This window comes from Otolemur garnettii, unplaced genomic scaffold (assembly GCF_000181295.1).
Source record: "Otolemur garnettii isolate 467f Iridium unplaced genomic scaffold, OtoGar3 scaffold00006, whole genome shotgun sequence".
Lineage (NCBI taxonomy): Eukaryota > Metazoa > Chordata > Mammalia > Primates > Galagidae > Otolemur > Otolemur garnettii.
This window is the reverse complement of record NW_003852401.1, coordinates 27,653,968-27,675,476: the sequence shown is the minus strand read 5'-3', so window position 1 is coordinate 27,675,476 and position 21,509 is coordinate 27,653,968. Positions and strand designations below refer to the sequence as shown.

The 21,509-nt window shown below is 39.6% G+C and overlaps 1 protein-coding gene and 1 pseudogene across 1 annotated transcript in view; both read left to right on the top strand.

The window, feature by feature from the left end:
* APBA1 (amyloid beta precursor protein binding family A member 1) overlaps positions 1-21,509 on the top strand; it is a 226,411-nt gene that overhangs the window by 47,909 nt on the left and 156,993 nt on the right. The window lies entirely within an intron of this gene.
* LOC105888233 lies at positions 15,758-18,379 on the top strand (annotated as a pseudogene).

Below are 21,509 nucleotides of genomic sequence, written 5' to 3'. Positions count from 1 at the left end.
CTTTCCAGGAGGTTTGCCCAGGTTTCCAAGACTAAATTCATGTTAATGGACAAAAGGGCCAGGTGCTTCTTAGAAATTCCTTGATAAAGATAGCAGCATGTTTCATCTTTTTCTATTCTGTACTTTTCAAGAGATGTTTGTTTATGCAGTTGAGCTTACAGTACTTTCTTACTCCTGGTCTTTAACAGGAAGGGTGATAACATATTAAAATGGAGAAATAGTCCTTTGAATTTGATTTACTGGATCCCCACTGTTGGCTTTTATATCATCCTTGAAAAGTACTAACAGCTCCTCATGTATGTTTATAAAAACAAACAGTCTATTCCCATGCGATAGAAAGACCTGTGTGGCCAAAATCTGAGTCAGTAGTGCTGCTCTTTACTTTCTGGTAGATGCTTATGGCTGAAGCTCAGTTTATCTTCAGCATAGCCACATGTACCACCAATAACAGTAGTTGCTCTTCCCTGACCTTATAAACTTGTGAACTGTGTTTAGAACCTGCCAGTTCTAGAAAAATAGCAACCTTATCTTGGCAATTGCCAAGACATAGAATCAACCTAAACGCTGATCAGTTCAGAAATGGATTAACAAATCTTGGCACATGTATGCTGTAGAATACTATTCAGTCATGAAAAAAGATGGTGACTTTACATGTTTTACATTTACCTGGATGGAGTTGAAATGCATTCTTCTTAGTACAGTATTGCAAGAATTGGAAAAATAAATGTCCAATATATTCCATACTAACATGAAATCAGCATATAAACAATTACATGTTCATAAGAACAATAAAACACTCTTATAGTCCAGTTCGGGGGTAGAGGGATGTGGGAGAGGGGAGGATGGTTGGCAGAATTGGGGAGGACATGAGACAAGATCTCACCTAATGTGCACATTGTGAGGGCGTATAACACGCCGTCTGGGTGAGGGGCTCTTCTACAAATGGAACTTTACCCTGGAAGTGAGAACAAAATAACCCAAATATTATAATTTGAATAAAGTTTAAAAAAAAGATGGTGCCTTCACATCTTTTGTAATATCCTGGATGGAACTGAAACACATTCTTCTTACTAAAGTATCACTGGAATGGAAAAGCAATTATCCAATGTATTCAATACTAATATGAAGCCAGTAGACAATCAGATGCATGTCCACATAGGAGAAAAACTCATTTCAGTTCAAGAGGGGGAAGGGGTAACAACGGAGGGAGGAGGTTGACGTGCTTTCATTGAATGGGCACAGGGTGGGGCTGTTTGGCACATCTTTTGTGTGTGGGACATAGCTGCAAGAGGGACTCTACCTAACAAAATCAAATTTTTTGACCTGGTTGTTAGTACCCTCACATTAACTTGAAATAAATTTACTTTTCAAAAAAAAATATGCTATGTAGTAGCATATTCTAAGTAAAAAAAACAAAAAACAATAGTAACCTCATCTAAAGGCTTGAATAACATTTGACATGACCTGTTCTTAACAAATTGCTTTTTCTTAGACCTAGAGTAGTATTTAACTGGTGGTAAATGTTTGAGTCTCCCTCAGTTTCCAAGTTAATCCCTTTATCAAGCAAGTAGCTCAGATAAAATGTTTCCAGACACTCAGTCTACTATTAGCTATACTGGCCCAAAAACGTGCTTCAGAACTAACCTGCTGAATTTATTACTAGCGAGCATGGTAGGCGGTGACGAGACTCGAGCCCAGCGACATGTGTTGTGCTCTTGTGTATGCAAGGTGGTGGTTGTGTGTGTTGAGTCAAAACCTCTGTAGTCACTGGGATATGGTCCAGATGTTAGTAATACTTTTCTAATAATAATCTGCTTAATATTAAATTTTACAAAGAACAAATGAAAGTTTGAATTATGCCTTCACTAAATTAGTCTGAGCAGAGGATGGACAGTGTTTTTAACTAATTGAATCTGTGAGTGGCACATCCCTAAGCCCAAATAGTGCTTGAACCTTAAGATTGCTTTAAGATTTAGCATTAATCAGGCAACCTCAGTGTTCCCATATCCACCGTTCTAGTGAATATTTGTGGGCGTACTGTGTGCTGGGAACCGTTCTAGGTCATGGGACACTGGTGGTCAAGGCAAAAGAGACCTCTGTTCCAACAGAGCTCACATTCTGTTTGAGGAAGAAGATAATAAATATATGAATGCTTAAGAAAACCATCAGCTGGAGATAAGTCCCATGCAAAGAATTAATTAGGGTATGATGAAGAGTAATGGGACATCTACTTTAGATTGGGTGGTCCAGGAAGGTCTCACTGAAAAATACAGACTTTAGGCCAGGTATGGTGGCTCACACCGATAATCCTAGCATTCTGGGAGGCTGAGGTGGGTGGAATGCCTAAGCTCAGAAGTTTGAGACCAGCCTGAGCAAGAGTGAGACCCCATCTCTACTAAAAAAAAAAAATAGAAAAAATAGCCAGGCATTGTGACAAGCTGTAGTCCCAGCTACTTGGGAGGCTGAAACAAGAGAAACTCTTCAGCCCTAGAGTTTGAGGTTACTGTGAGCCATGATGCCACGGTACTCTACTTAGGGAGACAGTGAGATTCTGTCTCTCTCTCTCTCTCTCTCTCTATATATATATATGTATATATATATGTACACTCTTTAAATGAAGAGCCCAGTGTTAAAAGAACAAAAACAAAACAGCCCTAGGGAAGATAAGGAGAGAAAATATCCTGTGAGAAACAGCTATGCCAAGTTTTGGTGTGTTTAAGGCCAGGTAAAAGGCTTTTGTGGCCATAGTGTACTTGAAAAGGGAAGCTGGTCCAAAATAAGATTGTACAGAGCCCTATAAAGCAAAGAAAGGAATTTTAATTTGTTTTAACCATAAATAAATACAACCAAAAGATTCCTGGAACGTAAGCTCCATGAAGGCATTATGAAGGCTGGAAACTGTTATGGCCTGCCATTGTGGGTTAGTTGCTATCAATTCCATACCTACAACAAAGGCTGGCCACACCTATTTTTCCTTTTTGATAACTTTGAAAAATATGTCCCAGTTTGACAGTGGAGAAAGAGAATCTGACGCAATTTAAATTGATTATTTAAATTCAACTTTATGTCTAAGTTTCTCTGCATTTCAGAAAACCGGAACTGAAAATCATGCTTTGTTTTAAAACCCTTGCTCAAGTTTTGGTCATGCTGTTGTAATGTGAGTTGCAAAGATTGATGTAATTTCTTGGAAAATTGACTTCAGTGGATTGCTCTCTAAAATTCAGAACATTCTTAGCCTTCAAATAAGGGGAGTTTAGTTCAGGTAGGAACCAGTCCTTTTGACCTGCTAGGCACCTCACCTGAGCTCTGGGGGGTCATGGTGGGCATAGTCAACTTCTAGTGAACACCAGGATGGCCCTTCTTGCTCTCGGAGAAATGCTGTTCTGTGCATACTTTCTTTAATAATTAATAAGAGGAGAGAATTAAATTATTGCAACAATAAAACTTGTTTCAAAATTGAATGTATTTTTCATTGGGGATTTTGGTTTGATCTGAACAATCTGTTTTGCTCAGTAAGGAAGAGCAATATTTGCTCTGAAAGTGTGTAGGATGTTTTAATCTTAAGCCTATTTCTGACCATCCTTATGCCAATCTTATGCAGTGTGGCCACCCATTTAATATCTACTATATTGTATATGCATGCCACTCTTTATTAAATATAGAGACAGTTTGACTTTCACTGAAAACTGGCTCAGGCTGCACAGTATACTAATTCGGGCCTCTGAGAATTTTTTATTTCATAGCTGGAATCCCTCAGAAGCAGTTTGCCAATGTGTTCTAAATATAGGTTTAAAAATGAGTGAAAATGGAAAAAAAAATGGATTACAATGATTTATGTTTTACATTTTATGTTGCTTTACATTTCTAAAAATGCATTCACACCTGCCTCGTGTATATCCCTGTGAGAGAGGTATTACAGCAAGATAGCTCAAGCAACATTATAGCACGATATCCATGTGAGAGAGGTATCACAACACACAATGGTAGAATTAGACATTAAGGTGACCTACTCAAGGTCACAAATCTAAAACTGTCCACCAGTTTTATTTCAAACTTTGTAAAGGGTGTCAGACTGTGTTCTTCAATGTGGGGGCCAAACACATGTGTCCAGGTGGCCAGGGAGTCTGTTAGGATGCAGGTTCCGAACCCACCCCAAATCTGTTCTCTAGGTTTGGATCCAGGCAGGCATCTGCATTTGTAAAGCAGCCCCCGCCCAGCTGATTTTTTAATTGAGAACAATTGGTGTAAAGAACCATTAGATCTAGTCAGAGTCAGCCTTTGGTAAAATTATGAGGTGGAGGAAGGTTTTATTTGTCATTCCTCCACTTCCTGCTCTAAATCTCGTTCCCCTTGTAACTTTAGGCTCACCCTCTGCTGCCATTCATCAAATCACTCTGAGAAAAGGATGCCTAAAAATGAAAAGTACCACTCCTCCGTGGGATTTCTGCTTTTTAATAAAGATTAAGTCTTAAGCAAAAAAGGAAGGAAGGAAGGAAGAAAAGAAGGAAAGAGGAAAGAAAAGAAAGAAAGAAAAAGAATATTGGAGAAGTGGAGGAGGCATTAGGGAATAAAGGAAAATGAGCCCCTTCTGGAACCTTAGAGAATCACCCTCAGGTTTTCTATTTTATTGCAGCCTCGGGGCGGTTCTGGGCTACAGTAACCCAGAGTAAATGGAAAAACAGTAGACTCCCAGTAGTTCCCACAAGATGCATGTTTAAACGTAAACGTAGATTGACAATGTAGGTTTTTGAGTGGGGTGCTACTCTTGAACTTGCTGTTTTCCAGACTTTTCAAGTACAATTTGACCACTGGAGCCAAAGATCACGTCAGACATTGGCCTTTTGTGATAAAGTTTGGGCCTTATCTTTCTAGTGGGACTCCTGAACGGTCTGTGGCGAGGACTCCTGGCCCTGCCAAGGGTGTGGACACTTGAGTTATGAGGTCATTGTTGCAGTTCTGTTGCTGCCTGTGCCAATCACGAAGACAACACACGCTGTTTCTATGTGCTGGGATTGCCAAAACCACAGCTGATAATGAGCTACTTTCCAAATGTTAGAAGGGTTTGTCATGGGAAGCTGGGAAATCATACTTTTGTTCCTACTGAAACTTCCAGGGAGAAATCTTTAGCTCGTCAGGAATTTAGTTTACAGGCTCTGGGTAGGTTCTTCTCACACACACAGAAAAACATATTACGAAAAGATTCCCATGAGCCACTTGGAATGGAAAGGTACTAAACAGGTTTCGGTTTAGTTTGCAGTGACCTTAGATGCTCCTGTTACTGAAAGACCTCCCAGGCCAGAAACGTCTTTCAACAGCACTTATCCTTGCAAACAGAAGGACCCATGAAACCCAGCCAAAACCTACGTGCTCCTGTAAGGAACTAGATACAGACATATTCCTATTTAATCTCCTCTGGGGATTATGCCCCCAGTGTAGGATTCATTTCTTTGTTTCACTTGCTGGAGATAATTTTGCTGGGAGAGGCGTGTGACACATGTGAGTTTTTCTCTGCCTTTTTTCCACTCGAGGAGCAAGTGGACTCACTCTGCTGGGTCTCAGATGCATCATCTTTGACAGGAGGGAATGGATTGAATCACTGGCTCTCAAACACGGATGACATCCCCAGATTCCTGGGACCCATCCCAGATGTACTGACACAATCTCAGAGTCTGGGCCCTGGGGACTGTGTTTTCTGGCAAGCCTCCCAGGGAATCTGGATGCTCTGCAGGCTTGGTGGCCACTCTGTCAGGTGATCTTTAAGATCCCTCTGGCTCTGGCTGACTAGGAGGCATCATCTACGCTTTTTATCAGGTTGCCATCTGGGACAGTAGAACACAGTTTGTTGCTAATCATAGCCAACATTGGGTTCCAAATAATTGCTTCATTTCTGCCAAATGCCATGCTTTATTCATTAGTAGAAAGCAGATTAAAGATCATAAAACATTTGCTTAAGAAGCCTGCTGAGCCTGACTCACTCATACCTACTCATCTATTCATGAAGAAGACTTGTATTGGTGGCAAGTACTCATTTAGTGCTGTGTGCTGGGTACTCTTCTAAGGACTTGATATGTACATATGAACTTACTTGATCCCCACAACTGCTTTATCATGGGGCTATCATTATACCCTTTTTACAGAGGTAGAAACAGGCACAAAGAGCATAACTGACTTGCCCATGGTCCCACGGTTAGTAAGCAGGGGTTCAGAACTTGAACGTGAGCAATCTGACTCAAGAGCCGTGCACTCAGCCCCTGTGCTATACAGGCTCTCTGTGGGTGAAAATTTGTCATTGGTTTTTCTGCCTTTCTGTGATTTCCAGGCTAGTTGACGACAAAGAAAGCTGGCCATTCCTTAGGCGAGGGCGACAGAGGGGCCATAGGCTTGGCAGGGAAACATCGATTGGGCAAGTCAAGTTGAGATATGTCATAGATATTGGGGAAAGTTGGGTGTCACACTCAGCAGAGGAAACAGGAGAAGAAAAGCCAAGTGGGAAAATGCCAGATCAGGTATGGCTGACGTAGCTGAGGAGCGGAGCAGAGAGTGCCAGGAGAACCCAAGAGAATAGCCCTGGGGCTGCTTCCCTTCTGACCCAGGTGGGCAAGGAGCCCGGAGAGGGCAAAAAACTGTCAGAGAAGTAAGAGGAGAACCAGGAGGTGCAGTTTCAGGAAACCAAGAGAACACAGAGATTTTCTCAATTTAAGGAAAGATAAGGCGCAGTGTCAGATTAGCGGAGAACGAGGGAGAGAAACTGGGCAACAAGGACATCAGCAGCAGCCTTTCCCAAAGGAGTTTCAGTGGCAGTGAAGTACCGGACGACAAGGTAGTGTTAATGTGCTATATTTAATTAAATTCACGTAATCGTTCCCGAAGTGATACCTGTGGAGTTAGCACTTTATTTTTTATTTTTTTATTTTTTATTAAATGATAGCTGTATACATTAATGCAAACATGGGGTACAGTGTAGTGTTTTCATATACAATTTGAAATACTTTCATTAAACTGGTTAACATAGACTTTGTGTCATTTACTTAGTTATTGTATTAAAACATTCATACTCTAGTTCTAGAAAAGTTCACTTGTACCCTTGTTAGACAGACCATATAGGTGATCTTTCCAGTCACCCTCACCACCCATCTGTACTTCTCCACCCTTCCTCTCCTCCACCCCCTCCCCATATTCTTGGGCTAGAATTAGGTTGTAGCTTTCATTTGAGAACTATAAATTAATTTCATAATAGGGCTGTGTACATTGGATACTTTTCCTTCCATTCTTGTGATACTTTGCTAAGAGGAACATTTTCCAGTTCCATCCATGTAAACATGAAGGAGGTAAAGTCTCCATCTTTCGTTAGCACTTTAAGAAAGTCCCACTCACATCAAGAGGACTAGATTGCCTGCCAGGCCCCCAGTACCTTTAAACTTTCAGTATCTTTAGTTCCATTCACTTCCCTGGTGATAAATAATACCTACCATTTGGTGAATGCTTACTTTGTGCCAACCACCCATCTTTACCAAAAGTCTTATTCATCTCTACTTTGTAGATCAGGAAACTGACACTGTGAGGGGTGCTGTAACTTTCCTGGCATCCTGAAGTAGGTACAGGCAGAGCCCAGATTCATTCCCAACTCATGAGCCTAGGGATTTAAGCCCTCACACGGTGCTGCCTTATCCTGCCGCCCATGCCTTGCCTCTGGCTCAAGATACCTCTTCATTTCTGGAGCCTCACTTGTCAACCTGTGCAGCTCCTTGGTGTGGCCAGACTGGCCTGAGCCTGCACACTTTAATACCTCCACATTTCCATGCAGAGATGGAGTGGGTTTATACCACTGGATGGGACCCTGAAGCCACTTTCAGACCCTTGGGGTTTCTCCTTACCAGCCATAGCAGGAAGTGATGGTACCTTGTCTCACATACCCAGAGCCTCCAAGTGCAGGCACTCGTCTAATTGCCAAGCCAGGTGCAACCCATGTCTTTAGTGTGCACCTTACATTCTCTCATATTCTTGCTGAAGATTGATAATACCAGTTTGCAAGGGGGATGAGGCTAGAGTTTGTCAGACTTTTCCGTGACTTACAGAAATTTAAAAAAAAAAAAAAAGAACAAACACCAAAACAGTAGACCATCCCCAGGAGAAATTGGAAGCCACCAGTGCTATCTGCCACATCTAATTTGGTGAGACAGGAAGAGGCAATGCTGGTAACGAGGACCTAGTTTTCCAGAAGACAGACAGGGCTTTGAGACTGAGAGGTTAAGGAAGACTGTTTTCAGCTCAGTATTTAATTGCTTGTTTTTGAGTATTAGAAATCTTTTTATTTTCCCTATGCCCTAGAGAGTTCAGGTAACTTTTCACATAGAAACCCAAAGAACTTATTTTCATCAGAAAATGGTGTTGGCTTTGCAAGCATGGAGTGAAAAGTTTCAGTTTATGCCATTAAGTAGAACATAATCCTGTGTGTGTGTGTGTGTCTACGTTACGTGTATGGGCGACCCGAGTACCTCTCTATCAATGTGAATAATTAGCTCAGACCACATCCATTAAAATCCAGAATTTAAGAGATGACTGTGCATTAGGCTCAAACGTTTTCATAAAGCAGGTAAAATTATATCCTGTGAGCCGGTAACAATCAGCTCAGCCTTTCTGTTTGTCCCAGTCTAAGCACAGGTGAGATGGGGAAGGATCCTGTGTTTTAACAGCAGAGATTTCTCTTGTGACCTTTGAGATGTGGCCAATAATGATACCTTCTTGCCTTTGTACGGCTCTTAATAGTTGGCACAGCCAACTCACATGGGCTATGCCAGCTAATAGGGACGGGGTTGGGGTGTGCAACCAGCTCTTCTGGCTCGAACAGGTTCTAGGTAATATAAAACACTTTTTTTTCCTTTGTGTATCTTTAAAAACAAACAAAAAAACAACATTATTTTGTTTGGGTCTCAGAGTACCCATGTGATATAGGTAGGAGAAAGATTAATCTGTTCATTATGGTTGAGGGAATACAGATTCAGAGAGATTAAGCAATTTGCACAAGGTCACACAGCTAGGAAATGGTTAGGCTGAAATAACAAATGTGTTTGTAGTATTTGTAAGTCTCTTATTTCCCTCCCCAGTTTACAGAAATCTTCCCAGTTGCTTAGCAGTAGTTCTCTCAGCCTGCAGGAATGACTGTCATGCGATCCCTCAGAGAGCATATATTTATGAAGTAATCTGTTTGTTTTACTTTAGAATGTAAAGTTACTTTTTTTATGGATATAATTTCTTTTCTTGTGGCTTTATAGAATGTTTCCTTCTCTCTACTGCTAGATGAACTCTTTGTGAGATGAACTCTTTGAATTGTCTCAAAACAACAAATACTGCACTAATTTCAGTAAATGTTGAGTAATATAGTTTTTTTTTTATTTTTGAGACAGAGTCTCACTGTGTTGCCCTCATTAGAGTGCTGTGGCATCACAGCTCACAGCAACCTCAAACACTTGGGCTTAAGCGATTCTCTTGCCTTAGCCTCCCAAATAGCTGGGACTACAAGTACCCGCCACAATACCCAGCTATTTTTTTGTTGCAGTTATCATTGTTGTTTTAGCTGGCCCAGGCCGGGTTTGAACCCACCAGCCTTGGTGGATGTGGCTGGTGCCCTATCTACTGAGCTATGGGTGCTGCCTTGACTGATATGGTTCTATAGTCCACTATACTACTTAGGACCCTTTTAAATAAAAAGAACTAAAATGGAGTAGGCACCTGTCATGTGCTGATACTCTGTTAACTGCTCTACAAACTGCATCTCCATTAACTTTCACACAACCCATCAGAGTGGACATTGTTCTCATTTTGGAGATATGATGTTTGGAGAGACTGATGTAGGTAAGATATGCCAGATAATAGGGGCAGGGTTGGGATGCGAAATCAGCTTTTGTAGCTCCAACAGGTTTTATGTAATATGAAAAACTTCTTTCTTTATGTAATATGTCTTTAAAAACAAGGCTGAAAGAATAAAATAAAATAACAGTGAAGGCTGAAATGTTTTGCTCAGAACATCCTAATGAGAAACCTTGAGCTTTAGCCTCCCCTTGTGTGAATGAATCTGCTCTTGACCTAGAGCAGTTCTCAACCTGTGGGTCGCAACCCCTTTGGGGGTTGAATGACCCTTTCACAGGGGTCACCTAAATATATCCTGCATATCAGATATTTACATTACAATTCATAACAGTAGCAAAATTACAGTTATGAAGTAGCAGCGGAAATAATTTTATGGTTGGGGGTCACCACAACATGAGGAACTATATTAAAGGGTCACGGCATTAGGAAGGTTGAGAACCGCTGGCCTAGAGTCTTTTCTGGCCTGAGCTGTGGATTCTGCTCCTCTGTCTCCCTGGTTCTGCCCTACCTCTTACCATTGCCTGTTTCTACTTGTCACAGCCTCTGGTTTTTCAGAGGCCAGATCAGCCTTGATGGGATATAGGCCCTGACTTCCTTCCTACCTCCATTTCGTGTGTATCTTCCCATGGAAAGTGTCATAGCCTTCCTCAGATAACCATTACTCAAGTCCCCGCCTTAACCTCCCTCCCCAGTGTGAGCTTTTAGGGGGATTGACATTATCCCACATATTTAAGAAGTGCCCTGTCTACCGTGGCATCTCTTGCACATTTAGTGTGAGCACACTAAATGTTGAGTGAGTTCAGTTGAGTCAAGAGAGGATGAGTGGTTTCTAGAAAAGTAACTGGCGCCAGACATGTCAGCAGCCACTGAGGAGTCTGAGAGGTGCTGAGGCTGCTCCACCAAGCTGTTGTCTATGGCTGTGTGCTTGTCAAAGAGCCTGAGCTCAGTTTCATTTCTGGGGACTGGGGCTAAAATGACTAGCCCCAGGATGATAAATCTGTAGCATGCACGCTGCCCTTACTCCATCCCACACCTGCAGCGAATGTTACTAGTAAGTCGTGGCACCATTCCCACATGGCATACCATGTGGGCATTACCAAGCAATTACAGTTGACATTTAAGAAAATGTATTTGTAACTTGTGTTGGTCTACCTGGAGGATATGTGTGTGTGTGTGTGTGTATTTAAGCTTGATGATAAAGTACAGGAAAGCTGTGGTCTTTGCATTGCCAGCTTGTCAGCAAATACTCCAACTTGATCTTCTGATTGGCAAGAAAGCAAAGATTTAAAAGGAAGTATAGTTGCAAAACAGTGTGAATATACTTAATGCCATTGGATTGTAGACCTAAAAATTGTTTAAATAGTACATGTTATATTATGTATGTGTTATCACAGTTTTTTAAAAATCAGGTATAAATCCCAAATGTTCGCTGTTGGCAGTTGTATGGCTGAGCAGTAGGGGTGGGCAGAGGTTTGGGACAGTGGAGTTGTAGCACCCGTTTCTTTTCCATGATATCCTCACATTCCTGACATTTCCCCAATCCTATAGCAATTATGTATTTTGATGTGGTGTGAACTTATTATGAAACTGAATTTCTGGCTTTTATGGTAGAGCTGTATGGAGAATGATAAGTATCTATTGATGTTGGCAATGATCGAATCTAGGCCAGAGGCGTACAGACTGCCAGACTAGCCATTACTAGCTATCCAGGATAGATGCACCTGCTCAGTTAGTTTCCACCCTGTGCCGCATCATAGCGTACAGATCTTTGCTTCATCTGAGTCTTGGCTCGTGTAAATCACCACTACAATATGAATCTTGTCAACCTCAACGATAAACACAAAGGTAGACTCTGTCAAAGAAGATGTTTATTTGGGAATAGGTGTTGCAATGGAGAAACACATGCCATAGTAAACTGCTCTTATTTGGAGAGGTAAAGGATGACAAGGATTTGTAAAGAAAATGTGAAGAGGGCTATGTAATTGTTTTGAGATAATTATCCTTGGCTACAAAGATCAGTAACAAAGGGAAGTGCCAGTCCAAGGTTGGCAGTTGCTGGGCAGATGTCCTTGCAGAAATTTATTTATTTATTTTTAATTTTTTTAAATAAACTCTAGCTGTGTACATTAATGTAGTCATGGGGTACAATGTGCTGGTTTTATATACAATTTGAAATATTTTCATCAAACTGGTTAACATAGCCTTCATGGCATTTTCTTAGCTACTGTGTTAAGACATTTATATTCTACATTTAGTAAGTTTCACATGTACCCTTGTAAGATGACTATAGGTGTGGTCCCACCAATTACCCTCCCTCCACCCATCCTCCCCCTCCCCTCCCCTCCCTTTTCCCTTTCCCCATATTCTTGGGCTATAATTAGGTTATAGCTTTCATATGAAAACTATGAATTAGTTTCATAGTAGGGCTGAGTACATTGGATACCTTTTCTTCCATTCTTGAGATACTTTGCTAAGAAGAATATGTTCCAGCTCCATCCATGTAAACATGAAAGAGGTAAAGTCTCCATCTTTCTTTAAGGCTGCATAATATTCCATGGTGTACATATACCACAATTTATTGATCCATTTGTGGGTCAATGGGCATTAAAATTTTTTTTCTGTAGATGTAAGATTGTGATGACTTTTGTGCAAGGTGGAGGTTTTTGTGGAGTATATATAGTTCTTGTTTTCAGGCATGCATTCATGTGTGAAAACCCTCCCATCATGGCGTTCTCTGACTCTGTCAGTGTTTTTAACACAAGTGAGTCCATTCTGATTCTGTCAACTTTCACATTTCCCCCTTTGATGAAGATCTTTCTCCAAAAGCATCACTAATCAATCATTGTGTATTTAGGTTTTGATTTTCCTTCTGTGTTGGGATGGACCTATTCTGGTTGGTCTTTTCTGGTCCCATGTCAAAAAGAGGGGATGGTGACTAGGAGTCAGTGTCAAAACCATAGTTAGCTATATTTGAGCAACAGGGAGAGGTAGAGAGTGGCTCTCAGGCTAATTGTCACAGCATTGTGACACCTAATTGTCTCAAGCTAATTGTCATGGCATTTTCTTAGTTACTGTGTTAAGGTAACTAAGGTACTGTGCCCCTGGTCTGTCGTTACAGTGAGTACTGTCCAGTCCATAGGTGTTAGCTATGTGTTGGGTCAGCATTATTCTGTTAGGTGTTGTACTTCTGCAGAAATTTAACAAGTAACAAGTACAAAGTTTAGAAAGGAAAATACAAAGTAAAAATAATAGTATTAATAATACAACAATGCCAGTTTACAGAATAGTTCTGAGCCATAAACCTACTCTTGAAGGCAACCAAGTGAATAAATCACATGATTGTGGGGAATTAGATCAGACCTGTTGTAAACATATGGCCTATTTTCCTATTTTATATGTATAGGACTCCTAGAGGAAATTGTCCTGATACAGCATGTAGTATTAGCAATAGCACAGACATTTCTTAATTTAACCAATAGTTAATATAGGACAATTTTATCATCTAGTATCCCATGACTGGGTTTAGTTAAAGTTGAGAGTGAGCAACACCTCCACTCGTCTTATTGCCAAAGTCACCTCCTAGATAGACTAAAGGATTCTAGGTAAGTTTCTATCAGCTTACCTGGAGAAACTACTGATCATGAAATTTCAACTACACCATTAACCTGCCCAGTGAAGATGGTAGCAGTAAGAGGGGTAAGATAAGAGACTCATTGTGATGTGGAATCTTTTGTGACGTCTTTGGAAGAGCTGCCCACAGCATGAAGTGGTTAACTCCTTGTCCTAGCTTGCAGTCTGAACAGCTTTGGTTATGACATTGGGCAGATTGTTGGACTTGGTGTGGTGCTTACATCAGGCATGAGACTTGTCACTTAAAATTTATTTAATTTCAGCTTATAAGAGCTTCAGGAACAGAGAAGTTCCTGTTTTTAATAATGCCATGGAAGAAAGTTGGATTGGAGGACTATGGGAGAGTCAGGATTTAGTCTAGTCTACAGGTAGATTATAAGAACTTGAAAACAATGCCTGGGACTACAATCTAATCAAGGTGTAGTATAGCTTTTCTTTGGAAACACAACTTTTTTTCTTTACATTGATCACATAGGAATCTCAGATTTTAAAACATCTTGAGGTTTGGAAGGTGAATCAAGGCTGACTTTACATTTTACCTATAGTTCCTATGAGGAAGTGACAGTTTTTATTTACTCTAAGGCTAGAAACCCTTGAAGCCAGGCATTCTATGAACATTCTCAATTATGATATTCTAATCAAAGCCTTGGTCATATAACCAATGTTTCCAAATGTATCTTAATATAAAGAGAAGCCATATCTTACTAAACTTATGCAAAGAACCATATTGCCATAAGACTACTCATGGATAGTTTTCAAGTTTTGGAGGCATCAAGTAGGGAGAAAAGGCAAATGCTTCCACCTTTGTTCAAAAAAGTATACTTTACAAAATTGCTGTAGCTTAAGAGAGAAATGTTCTTAAATCTGGAAAACAATTTAAATAAAGAACCAACAGTATTTCAAATAAAAGTCACAAAACATTATCTTCATCAGTTACTTAATCTAGTATAATTAATTTTGGTTCAGCTTGATCTTTATTAGTAGTTTCATGAATTTATCAATTTCTTCATTAGAGTTCTGAAAAAATTGTATTTAGTTCATTGATCTTGAAAGTTATTAGAATCTGTATTTAAGCGTACATGTTAGAGTCTTGTCCATGAATCTGACTGCAAATGCTTTTTAAAAAAATTTTATTTATTATTATTATCATTATTATTATTTGTTGTTGTTGTTGTAGTTTTGGCCAGGGCCGGGTTTGAACCTGCCACCCTCAGTACATAAGATACTCCCTGAGCCATACTCCTGGAGCCACAGGCGCCAACCTGCAAATGTTTTTAGAAAAGAATCAAAACTTTAGATGACAGACTTAGAATATCTATAATTAGAAATCTGTTAGAAGTTCATTATAATCAATTGATAAGGAAATTTGGTTATTTCTGAGGCATACATAATCATAATTAACATATTAGGTTTCTATGAATGTATATCATATTTGAACATTCTTATCAATAACATACCGATCAATATAATTGAAAGGAAGTTTAGCATGACTTAATATTTGACAGTGTTTCCCACACAGTTTACCAAATAAACTTAACATTTAATATCTGCACAAGATTAGAGATATTCAGCTGCAACATCCCAAAGTTATTTCTAATCCCAAAGACTTAAGGTTCAAAACACCTGATAAAAAGAGGATCACAAGTCACGGTGAAATTATAGTCATACTTCCAAAATGATACAGAAAGGTACATGGGGGTATTGAATACTTAACCCTTTTGAAGTTCAGATTTTCCAAGTAATTAAAGAACCTAATAAAAGACAACAAAGGAAATATAAAATCTTTGTTTCTTTGTTCAGTTACTAAAAAGGTAAAGAAAAAACCTCCTACAATGTAATTACTTCTCCCTATAGGAAGACATTTTAGATAACCTGGAACTCAGACCTGATGAAAGAGTACTTGAATTTAATTGGGTACAGGGAGAATGTCTGTCCGAAGGTATAAGTTATATCATATTGTAGAGAAAATGTAAACAAGAAAACAAGCATTGTAAGATGAATGCATGGCTCTTAGGAAAGCATGGGAAGTTTCCCAGGTACACAGAACAATTCAGACTCATCCAGACATCAAATTAGACTGGAGGAAAAGATTGCTTTTCTAGACCTTCAAGATAAACATTTTAACACGGGGCTGTACCAGCAGAGTTAGAGCTGGAGAAAGCAGTTACAGGAGCTGATAACAAAGTTGAAAGAGAGAGGTATTACCCTAGCCAAGCAAAAAGACGTTCCTTCTCAAGGGGACAAAGAGCTGAAGGTGAAGATGCCGCCGTACAGTGAGATATAGCAACAGTAGAACCTCTGAGGTATGAATCTGAGAAGCTTCAAGAGGAAAACTCCACCTCAAGAAATGACATCACCATTGTAAATGATGGAGACAACATTTCCAGCCCCGAAAGTAGGAAAATTAAATGGATCTCAGGAAGAAATGTGGCAGAAATAGAAACTGTAAAACAAGAAGCTGTAGCTTAGAAGATGGCTGTTTAAAGAAACAGATTGCAGAATTAAAAGTTAAAACCTTTTATAATTATTTAACTAAGAACAGAGTGATTCTTACAATGTTATTATTCTAACATAGGGGACCAAAGTTTTAGTTTTTTATCCATGTATTTTTAATATCAAAGCTCATCCTTTAGAAAGTCTTTTAAACAATTTCCTTCCGAAGATAGCCAATGTGTTCACAAAAATGTCTTTCCTAAATTCTCCTTTACAAACCTTTCATGACTTACACAGATTCCACAACATGCTTAGACTTTTAGTTTGGTCTTATACTTACTCTTTATTAATGATGGTTGTTTAAACAACCATTCTACCTTAGGACAAAAATTTACCATACAAGATTTTCTTGTATGAAATTAATTCTCTCTTTATCCCTCCTTACCAAAAGTACATCTTCACTCTTAGAACTTTCTTCACTCCGCTTCTACTTACTGGTTCCTTTCTGCCTTGTTTCTGTTTCCTTCCCGAATCATATTTTGAGACAACCTTTCATAACCTCTGGATTTAGATAAGGTTATTCCTTTTTCTCAATAAAGACCACATTTTTCTACCTTTCTTAAATAGGCAGTCGCCAGGTTAAAAACATCCAACTGGCTCTTATGAATGGAGGCTAGCTATTCCATGTAATAGATACATGTACCTGGTCCAGCTTATATAGAAATTCAGCTTAAGGGCAAACCTCCAGAACTTATTTCATTTGTAACCCAGGGACAGTCTAGAGTTTTTCTCATCAAAAATACACCTGATTAAAAAAAAATACATCTTATTTTTTGGTATGCTTTCATTTTGTATATAAAATCATATGTTAATACAGTAATTACAATTTCAAACTCTTAATAACCTTAATTTCTAATAAAGACTTAGGAAGCAAAAACCTAGGAAACAAAAAATGTTGAGCTATATGTCACATACTGGTGTTTTATAGATGAAAACTCTTATATTTTTCAGGAACGTTTCCCCACCATTTGTATGCATTTTAATAGAGTCAAATATATTTAGTCTTTTTATAAAAATTAGAATCCAAATAACAATCTTATATTTGCAACCCACAATTTATGCTTTTTGGAAGTAACCCAGACTTTTTTTCTTTGTGATTATGTCTCCCTCTGTTGCCCAGACTAGCATAAGTGGTGTCATCGCAGTTCACTGCAACCCCAAACTCCTAGGTTCAAGCAATCCTCCTGCCTCAGTCTCCTGAGTAGCTGGGACTACAGGTGTTACACCACCATGCCCAGCTAATTTTTGTAGAAACAGGGTCTTACTGAGTTTCTCAGGGTTATCTCGAACTCCATGGCCTTCCAAAGTGCTGGGATTGCAGGCATGAGCCACTGAGCCCAGCCTGGACATTGAATGAGCATCTAGCACTTAATTTAACACAGTGTAACTTAAGACTTCAAATTATGCCTGGCCGTGCTTGAAGCAGGGACTTGAGCCGTGGAGGAGACATCATCCCCATGGCTGGGCTGCAACAACAGAACCTGGAGAAGCTGATTTGCATCCCCTGCATCCTCACATCTTCCCAAGGGGTGACAGAGGTAACCATCATAGAAAAAGGGGAACATCATAGAGTTTCTTCATGGAAACAAAATAAAAACTGTGATGCCTGAGGGCGTGAAGAACTTTTACCTGGTGGCCATCGGCTTCCCCTTGCTGTGGAGTGTGAAGCTGCATGAGCACGCCATCCACTGGACAACGTGGCAGTTCATAGCATCTCAGAACTGACTCAGCCAGTCTTCCCTGTATTCACTTCCTAATGTGCCGACTCTGGCAGACCCTGGAGGATGATGCATGTGAAGCTTGTGAGGACCAACCAGAGAAGCCTCGCTTTGAGTCTCGCCATATGATATTTGAGCTAGATTTGTGCAACGGGAACCAGAAGGTTTGTCTTGTCTACAAACGTGGAAAGCCAGCAGTGGTATAAGACGCCGAGATCTGGTTGCTGGCAGAGTGTTAAACTGGCATTTTCTCAAAACACCTTTACTGCCTGTTATCACTTGCTCGTCACCCACCCGGGCCCGCCTCAGTGGTAGTATGCCTTCACCAGCTATGGCATTAGCCCACGGGCCAAGCAATGGTTCAACATGTATAAACCCATCACCTACAATGCAAACCTGCTTGCAGAACAGGCCCACTCCTTTGTGAACAAGCTGGATCCCAGCAAAGTATTTAAGAGCAAGAGCAAGATCTTAGCTCCCCCCCCCCAAAGAAAGGGCCTAGTCAGCCTGCAGGTGGCCAGAAAGGGACCTCGGGTCACTCCACTTCTAAATCTGCTCTGGCTCTGGACACCCTGTCTGGAAATGAGCACCCCCACCTCCAGCTTTTCACCAGCTCAGCAACAGCAGTTTCCATGCACAGATGGGCGGCCCCAACCTCAGATTCTGTGTAGGCTTCTTCCTATCTGAGTGGTCAAAATCCTAGGCCTTCACTCCCAACTTCTCAGGAGTTGGAAGGATATACTGAGGCCTCCCCAAGAGTTCTTCCCACAGCTAGGTGGTACTGCCCCATCTCCAAAAGCAGTGAAGGAATTTGGATCTTATTTAAGTGAAGACATAGATCTGTGAGAGCTTTCTTCTGTTTTGTGACCAAACCTCAATTCCTTCCCGGTGATTAGAAAAGTCTCCCCCCAGAGAAACCACTAGTTTTGACCCATGAGGCATCAGAACTTCACTGTTCAACTGGAAGTCACTAGTCACATGTGGCTATTTAAATTAAATTACCTGAAAAATGCATTTCTTCAATTGCATTAGCTGCATTTTGAGTATTCGTGTTGTTAGATTCTGTATTCATGCAAAAGTACAGAACATTTCTATCACAGAAAGTTCTATTAGAGAGCACTGCATTGGAATATTTTCATACTATTCTTCATCAGATCAATTTTTGTTGTTAGATAATATTGATGTCTTAATTTGACAGGTCATAATGTTCCATGGAAAACTCTTGAAAATACAAGTGTACATTCTTCATATCCTTTACTACAAACAAATCTCATGTCGCTTATTTCTTTTTTGGTTTTCTATAAAGTATTTTCTTCTTAAAAAAAATTTCTCATTATATGAAAAGTACATTTATAAACATTTGTCCCTTTTACCTTTACTGAATTTATTTATTTTAAATAATTATTTGTAGATTGTTTATGAAAACTAATCATCATTTTAAGTTATTTCTCTGTTAACCATTTTTATGGTTTGTGAATGAATGTCACGTATTCACCTACGTAAGAAACTTAAACATATGGGTATTCTGCTGTTAATCAGAAGATAGAGATGTTTAAACAACAACAACATTAAATTAGTCTTAAAGAATTACACAAAGATCATTCTGTTTTTAGGCTGGATTTATAGTTTTATGGCCTTCAAATACATAGCAAAAACACATATCATCCTGTCTGATCAGTAATCCCAGGCAAAAATAAATGCTGACAATTTTGAAGACATTTTTTACTTTAATTTTCTTTAAAAATCTAAAATTAGCCTTTTTTTCCCCAAAAGAGAGTCTTACTCTGTGGCCCCAAACTAAAGTGCCATGGCATCAGCCTAACTCACAGCAGCCTCAAACTCCTGGGCTCAAATGATCCTCATGCCTCAGCCTCCTGAGTAGCTGAGATTACAGGTGTCCACCACCACACCTAGCTAATTTGTCTACTTTTAGAAAGTAGGGTTCTCACTCTTGCTTAGGCTGGTCTAGAGCTCCTGAGCTCAAGCAATCTATCTGGCTCGGACTCCCAGAGCGTTTGAATTACAGGTGTGAGCCATGGTGCCCAGCCATAACCAGCTTATTTATTAAATATTTGCTTAAATCACATGAACAAAAAGTCATTCTATTTCACTACTGTATTATTTTATATGAGAACTTGCTTATCTAAGCCAATCTGAATAGAATATCTTAAGAAATTTCTGGCCAACTACAGAAGATTTTAGTATGTAGACACAACATATAGTATGTGCGAAAATATAAACATATGAACAAATAAGATCTTATAGCTTTCATTTTAGAATTTTAGTCATGACACCATAAAACAGTAAGTAATACAAACTGACGAGTTTATAAAAGACAGTTGGATCTAAATTGTATTTCTGGAAAAAGTAGGACTTATTCACATAGCTAAATTTTATTTGCTTTGCTTGGTGCTGTAGGACAGTGGTTATGGCTCCAGCCACATACACCGAGGGTGGCGGGTTCGAACCCAACCCAGGCCAGCTAAACAATTGCAACAAAAAAATAGCCAAGTATTCTGGCAGGCACCTGTAGTCCCAGCTACTTGGGAGGCAGAGGCAAGAGAATCACTGAAGCCCAAGAGTTTGAAGTTGCTGTGAGCTATGATGCCACGGAACTGTACCAAGGGTGACATAGTGAGCCTCGGTCTCAAAAAGAAAAAAAAAACAAAACTAAAAATTAAAAAAAAATTAATTTTATTTGTTCCAGTAATCTAATGAAGGCTGTGGACCAAAATTTTGGATGAACTAGTTGATTTTGTCTTTTGTTTTCTTTTTTTTTTACTCTCACCTCCCCCCTTTCTGGTTTCAAATGTTTACACTTTAACTAGGATTGGCTGAATTTTATGAGAAAAACAAAATCTCCAAGGGAGGCACCTGTGGCTCAAAGGAGTAGGGCACCGGTCCCATATGCCGGAGGTGGTGGCTTCAAACCTGGCTCCAGCCAAAGACTGGAAAAAAAAAAATCTCCAAGTGGCTTTGAAATTTTAGTAACAAGTCTCCTCTTGTTTTTTGGTCTGGTTTGTTCAACTAGTCAATGTAGGTAAGGAAGTAGTTTATTTTTTTTTTTTTTCATATTTTTCTGGCTTCTGCATGAAAGGCAAAGCACTTTGTATGCTGGATGGAAATACCTTATATTATAGCTCTGAGCTCAAGATTTTGACCTGTTTGATCTGAGAACCAAACTTTTATGAGCATTTATCTACTTCTTTTATTTAGAATGGTAAGTCTTCAATTAACTATTTCATCTCTCTAAAAAATTGTTGTTCCAACCTGAATTTATATTTCCAGAAGGTGTCTAGTTTGTTGGTTGCCATGGAGCTGCTGTGATTTGTGCAGCCATTAATTTGAAAGCCCTTTAAGACTTTTTATTTAAAAATCTTGGCTAGAATCCTCTAAGTGGTGAATTTATCTTAATACTAACAAAAAACTCAGCGGATTCAAAGACAACAGAGGAAAACAGAGAATTTAGAAGGCTCTGCATGTTAACTCTATAGTTGCCATTTTTAATTCAGGTCTAAGAAAAAAATAAGCTTGGGAGTTCAAATGATCCCCATAATGACCCTGATTTAAATACGTGCATGAAAAAGAGCCTCATAGCCAACTAGAGTCCCAGAAAACCCAGCATGCCTTAACATGCATCCCATCCTGTTTCTTATTAATCTGAGAGCAAAGACAATCTGATAATTTCTGTGCAGGAGTTTGACAGTGTTTTAGATGGTAGCACCTGCCCTAGTGGGTTTTGATTGACCATCTAGGACCTACCATTTAGGATGTTTATTTTTGGCTCTTGGAAGATATAAA